The sequence below is a fragment of the Gossypium hirsutum genome, chromosome A11 (assembly GCF_007990345.1).
Source record: "Gossypium hirsutum isolate 1008001.06 chromosome A11, Gossypium_hirsutum_v2.1, whole genome shotgun sequence".
In the NCBI taxonomy this organism is placed as follows: Eukaryota; Viridiplantae; Streptophyta; class Magnoliopsida; order Malvales; family Malvaceae; genus Gossypium; species Gossypium hirsutum.
In genome coordinates this window covers 68232395-68238646 of record NC_053434.1, presented here as the reverse complement: position 1 = coordinate 68238646, position 6252 = coordinate 68232395, and the positions used below count along the sequence as shown (strand labels likewise).

General features: G+C 38.8%; 1 non-coding gene across 1 annotated transcript; it reads left to right on the top strand.

The window, feature by feature from the left end:
* Nucleotides 1–2951: 2951 nt before the first annotated feature.
* Nucleotides 2952–3058, top strand: LOC121210560 (small nucleolar RNA R71). Its single transcript, XR_005905676.1, has one exon. It is a non-coding gene; the product is annotated as a small nucleolar RNA R71 (small nucleolar RNA).
* Nucleotides 3059–6252: the final 3194 nt, after the last annotated feature.

Sequence of the window (6252 nt, the reverse complement as noted above, 5' to 3'; positions counted from 1 at the left end):
TCTTAATGAATGTAAAAGATAACATATATTAACAAATTCAAAAAGGAGTTAACCATGAATTGAACTAAAAAATGCAATCAAAAACTACTAACACTAACAAGACTCAACCAAAAGCAATCAAACTTGATAGAGTTTTTATGGTACATGGCAAAGTAATAGCAGGACTAAATTCAAAATGAACTAAATGAAAGTACCTAAGCATGGTGAACTAAATCCTAAAAATGAGGATGATATGATAAACAATTAGTAGCAAAAGAAATAAAAGGATAAAAATTAGGATTATCATGTTAACAAGCATCCAAAAGAAGTAATAGAGAAGAGAAAATCATTAGTGGAGGAGTGGTAGTCGGAGGAGCAACGGTGTGATGGTGGAGAGCGGTTGAGGTCTACCATGGGCGTGGGTGGTGTGCCGTGTGGTGTGCAGGGGTGAGAAGAGGGGAGGAGTGAGAGAGAGGGGAGAAAAATAAAGGAGAAAGAAAAGCTAGGGTGGCCGGTCAGCGGTGGGGGAGGGGCTGTAGTGGCTAGGGTTTAGAGTTTTTGTGGAAGGGAATGATGAATAGTGAGGGGTTTATATAGATATTAGGGCATACAGTCGTGTCGCACGGTCGTGTTCTGCTTCGTTTGCTTCTTCCACGCTCGTGTATGAATGTCCACGCCCATATTGTTTTCTCAGTCTTGACCACGGGTAGTGAGCACGGGCGTGTCTCACGCCCATGCTATTCTCTCAGTTTTAGCCATGGCCTCGACACGCCCATGTTGTTTTGACAGATTCACACACGACCATGTCGCACGGACGTGGCGACTTATCGACTCCCATATTGGGGAAAAATTTTGCCCTATTTTCACACGGCCGTATCGTATGGTCGTGTTGCCTTCTGTGGTATGGGCACGACCTAAGGCAAGCCCGTGGGCCAGGTCGTGTGGTTCTGGAAAGCCTGTGTTCAGTGTCTCAGTTAGTGGATTTAAATGTTAAAAACTAAAATTTAAAGAAGTTAACACCATTAGTGCTCGGGTCACCTCCCGAGAAGCACTTATTTATAGTCTAAGCTCGACTTACCTCTCTATTGTGTGGTCATGGTGGTGTGAGGAGTTTACACTCCTCATTCCTCCTATCAATTTTATCAAAATAAGGTTTTAGACGATTACTATTTACCTTGAACGTACCAAATTTAGGATGAATTACCTCGACTATGCCATATGAGAAAATGCTCAGTACCATAAGAGGGATTTCTCTATTAGGTTCAGAGGTGGCAATCCGAGGGTCTACTGCATCTAATAGTACTTTGTCTCCAATCTTAAGTTGATTTGGTGACATATTGAGCTCGTCATGGCATGGTTTTGGTTTGTCGTGTGATCTCGATTTCTGTGTCCGGCACTCATCTAGTTCCTCGACATGTAGCCTTCCTTCTTCATAGATGGGTTCTTTGTTGTTATTCGAACAAGGGTCATGTATGCTTTTCGAATGTATTTCCTGTAAGGAAGGTTGTACCACATGATCATCATTGGTAGAATTTTGAGCTTGAAGAGTGATTGTTTCCTCACCCATATGAAGTGTGAGTTCACCTGTACCAACATCAATTATAGTTCTAGAAATTGCTAAAAAGGGCTTTCCTAAAATTAAAGGCACGTCACTATTCTTTTCTATGTCTAGAACAACAAAATCAACTGGGAATATGAATTTGTCAATTTTAACGAGTACATCTTCAATAATACCCTTAGGAAATCTGATTGTTTTTTCTGCTAACTGAATGCTCATCCTTGTTTGTTTGGGTTTTCCAAGACCTAGTTGTTTAAACATTTTATAAGGCATGACATTGATACTAGCCCCTAAATCAACCAAAGCATTATCAACATCTACGCTACCAATTAACAAGGAACCGTAAAACTCCCAAGATCTTTTAATTTGTTGGCTAACTTATTTTGTAGTATGGCTGAGCAAACTGCATTTGACTCCACATGGGATGCCTCATACAACTTCCGCTTGTTTATTAAAAGCTCCTTTAAGAATTTGACTGCGTTTGGCATCTGCGAAAGAGCTTCAATAAACGGTAAGTTAATATGTAATTTTTTAATAATTTAAGGAATTTACCGAATTGTTCGTCTGTATGGTCTTTCCTTGTCGCATTGGGGTATGGTACACGAGGTTTGTACTCTTTACTTACCAGTGTTTGTTCACTGTGGTCTACGTCACCTTTGGTTTTACTTACAACAATTCATTGCCTCGGTTCTAGTTCTGGTTCGACGAACCCTTCCTCATCTTGAATGGTAATTGCATGGAGCTATTCCCTTCAGTTAGATTCAGTGTTACTCGACAAGCTACCTTGTGGTCGTTCAGAAATCAATTTGGCTAGTTGGCCTATCTAAGTTTCAAGCCCTTGGATCGACGCTTGTTGATTCTTAAGTACTGTTTTAGTATTTTGAAAGTGAGTTTCTGACACCGAGATAAACTTTGTTAGCATCTCCTCAAGGCTCGGCTTCTTTTCCTGTTGGTAAGGTGGTTGTGGAAAACTTGGAGAATGTTGTGGCCTTTGATTCCCTTGACCACCCCATGACAAGTTCGGATGGTTCCTCCAACCCATATATTGAACTTGTTGCTCCTCGATGCTAGGGTTGAAGGGTTTATATTCTGTGTATGCTCCTCCTCCATTTGAATCGTACCTCATCACTAGATGTACTTGAGTAGAACCACACAAACTGTCAATCTTTTTATTTAAGAGTTCTACCTGGTTAGATAGCATAGTAACCGCATTGAGGTTGAAAACACCAGCTGCTTTCATCGACTTTGTTCTCATGACTTGGCACTGATAGTTATTCAGTCACATCTCTTCAATAAATTCATAAGCCACTTCGGTGTTATGTTATTGATAGTCCCACTAGCAGTTGCGTCGATTAGTTGTCTTGTTGAGGGGTTCACGCCATTGTAAAATGTTTGAACCTGTAACCATAAAGGTAACCCATGGTAAGGGCACCTTCTCAATAGGTCCTTGTATCTCTCCCATGCATCATAGAGTGTCTCTAGATCCATCTACACAAAAGAAGAGATATCATTCCTCAATTTAGCCATTTTAGCCAGCAGAAAATATTTAAGTAAAAAAATTTCGGTCATTTGTTCGCAAGTAGTGATTGAACCTTGTGGTAACGAGTTCAACCACTGTTTAGCTTTTTCCTCAATGAAAAGGGAAACAACCGAAGGTGAATGGCATCATCAAAAACACCATTAATTTTAAAAATTTCGTAAAACTCTAGGAAATTCGCAAAATGAGCGTTTGGGTCCTTGTCCTACAAACCATCAAACTGAACAAACTGTTGGATCATTTGAATTGTGTTAGGTTTCAGTTCAAAATTATTTGCAGCAACAGCAGGCCTAACTATACTTGACTTAGTTCCTATTAAAGTAGGTTTAGCATAATCATACATAGTGCGTGGAGCAGGATTCTGATTTACTGGATCATCAGTAATCACAGGAGGTAGTGGATTTTCTTGATTTTCAGCCATCTTCTCGGTTGTGGTGTGAATGTCGTCCTCTTGCTCTTCCTCTGTGTATCTTAGGCTTCGCCTTATTTCTCTTCGATTTCTGTGAGCTGTGCGATTGATCTCACTATCAAAAAGTAATGGTCCTGACGGGTTTCTTCTAGTCATGCATTATAAAAACCTGCCAGAAGCGAATAAACGAAAAATTAGAAAAGAAAATAAAATTTTAAATTGCAATAAAAGTAGAATGGCTAAAGTAATAAATATCGAGTGTTCCTAAAATCTTAGTTCCCCGGAAACGACGCCAAAACTTGATGTGATGTGTTTATGAATCATGATAAGTTTTATAATTTATGAATGTTCGTTCTTGAAAACTAACTATTATCACGACAAAGCCAAGTGCACCTTACCGAACAGTAGTATAGCTTATGGCAAGACTAGGATGTCGAACCCAAAGGAACTAAAATTACTAGTATTAACTTTCTTTTTATTATCTAGCCTGAAAATAAAGGGGTTTGTTTTATCTAAACTAATTACTAAACTAAGAATGCATAGGAAGTAAATTGGGGAAATAACTTTTGGGAAAACTGAATGATTTGGACAATACCTAAGGGAAAAATCCACCTAGACTTCACTTGTTATTGACTTTGAATCAGACGATTTATTCACTTGACTTGATCCATAGAAATCCCTAATTTATTTTATTATCTCTCTCAATACTAACAACGTCTAACCCTAGGTTGATTAATTGAAATCTCCTTCTAATTAACTCCCTAGTGTTGCATTAACTCGATCTATTGATTTCCTTGTTAGGTTTCACCCTAATCCGGCAAAATCTTGTCACCCTATCTCTAAGCGTCTAATCAAATCCGCTTAATTATGTTAGATCTACTCTTAGACAGGGACTTTTTGCTCCTCTGAATAAGCACATCAATACTTGAATCAATATCCTGGAATATTAAAGCAAGAATTAAGAACTCATAATTAAGAACAAGTCAAATATTTATCATACAATTCAGATAATAATAACAAGATCCGTCTTAGGTTTCATTCCCCTTAGGTATTTAGGGGGTTTAGTTCATATTTATGAAAGAAAACATCTCAAAATAATAATGATAACAAAACATAAAGAAAACCAAAGAACTCCTGAAGGGAATTGAAGGGAGATCTTTAGTCTTGAAGGTGAATCTGGCTTCTGAGATGGATCAATCAGCTTTCTTTGAGTAATTCCTTGCCTCTTACTCCGTGTGCCCCTTTAATCCTCCTCTCCTGTGTTTAAATAGGCTTTAGAATGCCTAAAAGCACTCAAGAGTGGCCCTTTCCAAATAGGACTAAACTTGGGCTCGACAGGGACATGCTCGTGTGACACGCATGTGTGCGATTGCTTCAAACCATGTTCAAGTCTGTTGAATGGACACGGGCATGTGAACTACCCGTGTGAGGAAGTCCAGGTCGTGCTGATTTCCTATGTCGACCCATTTTCTCCATTTTTGGCCCGTTTTTCGCTCTTTTTACTCTCCTATGCTCTCTTAAGTATAAAATATGAAATTAAAGGATTAGGAGCATCGAATTCACCAAATCTAAGGAGAAATCATCCATAAATGTGCTAAGGATGGGATAAAAATATGTATAAATTGCGGTTTATCATCGAGTAATTCTTTTCATGCGGCTTCAACTGTCTCGAGGCATAAGCTATGACTTTGCCTTCCTACATCAAAACAAAACCCAGGCCGTTCAATGATGCATCACTATAGATCACAAATTCTTTAGCCGATTCTGGCTGTACCAACACTGGAGCTTCAGTCAAAAGAGCTTTCAGCTGATCAAAACTTTTCTGGGACTTATCTGACCACTCAAACTTAACATCTTTCTGTAGCAATCTCATTATCAGGGTTGCAATCATAGAGAAACCTTTTATGAATCATCAGTAATAACTGGTGAGTCCCAAAAAGCTACGAACTTCAGATACATTTCTTGGAGGCTTCCAATCTATTATTGCAGAAATCTTGCTCAGATCAACCAGAATACTCGATGCTGACACAATATGTCCCAGAAAACCAACTTCGCGCAACCAGAATTCACATTTACTGAACTTTACAAATAGCTGCTTATCTCGTAAAGTCTGTAACACTACTCTCAGAAGTTCAGCATGCTCGGATTCATTACGGGAAAAAATCAAGATATCATCAATAAACACAACAACAAATCGATCCAAGTACGGTCTGAAGATCTGATTCATTAGGTCCATAAAAATAGCAGATGCATTTGTTAGTCTGAAAGGCATAACTAAAACCTCATAATGTTCGTACCTCGTTCGGAAAGCGGTTTTCAGCATATCAGAGTCTTTAACTCGTAGTTGATAGTAACCCGACCTTAAATCTATCTTGAAAACACTGTAGCCCCTCTTAACTGATCAAACAAATCGTCTATACCTGGCAGGGGATATTTATTCTTGATAGTCGCTTTATTGAGTTGTAGATAATCGATGCACATTCTCATAGTTCCATCTTTCTTTTTCACAAAAAAAAACCGGTGCACCCTAGGGAGAATAACTCGGTCGTGCGACACCCCTATCTGTCAACTCTTGTAACTGAGCTTTCAACTCTTTTAATTCAGTTGGTGCCATTCTATACAAAGCTATCGATATCGGAATTGTTCCTGGAACTAACTCAATACCAAACTCTACCTCTCAGATCGGTGGCAAACTCAGTAACTCTTCAGGAAACACATCTAGATATTTGCACACAACTGGTACTGATTCAATCTTTTTTTCAGTCACTT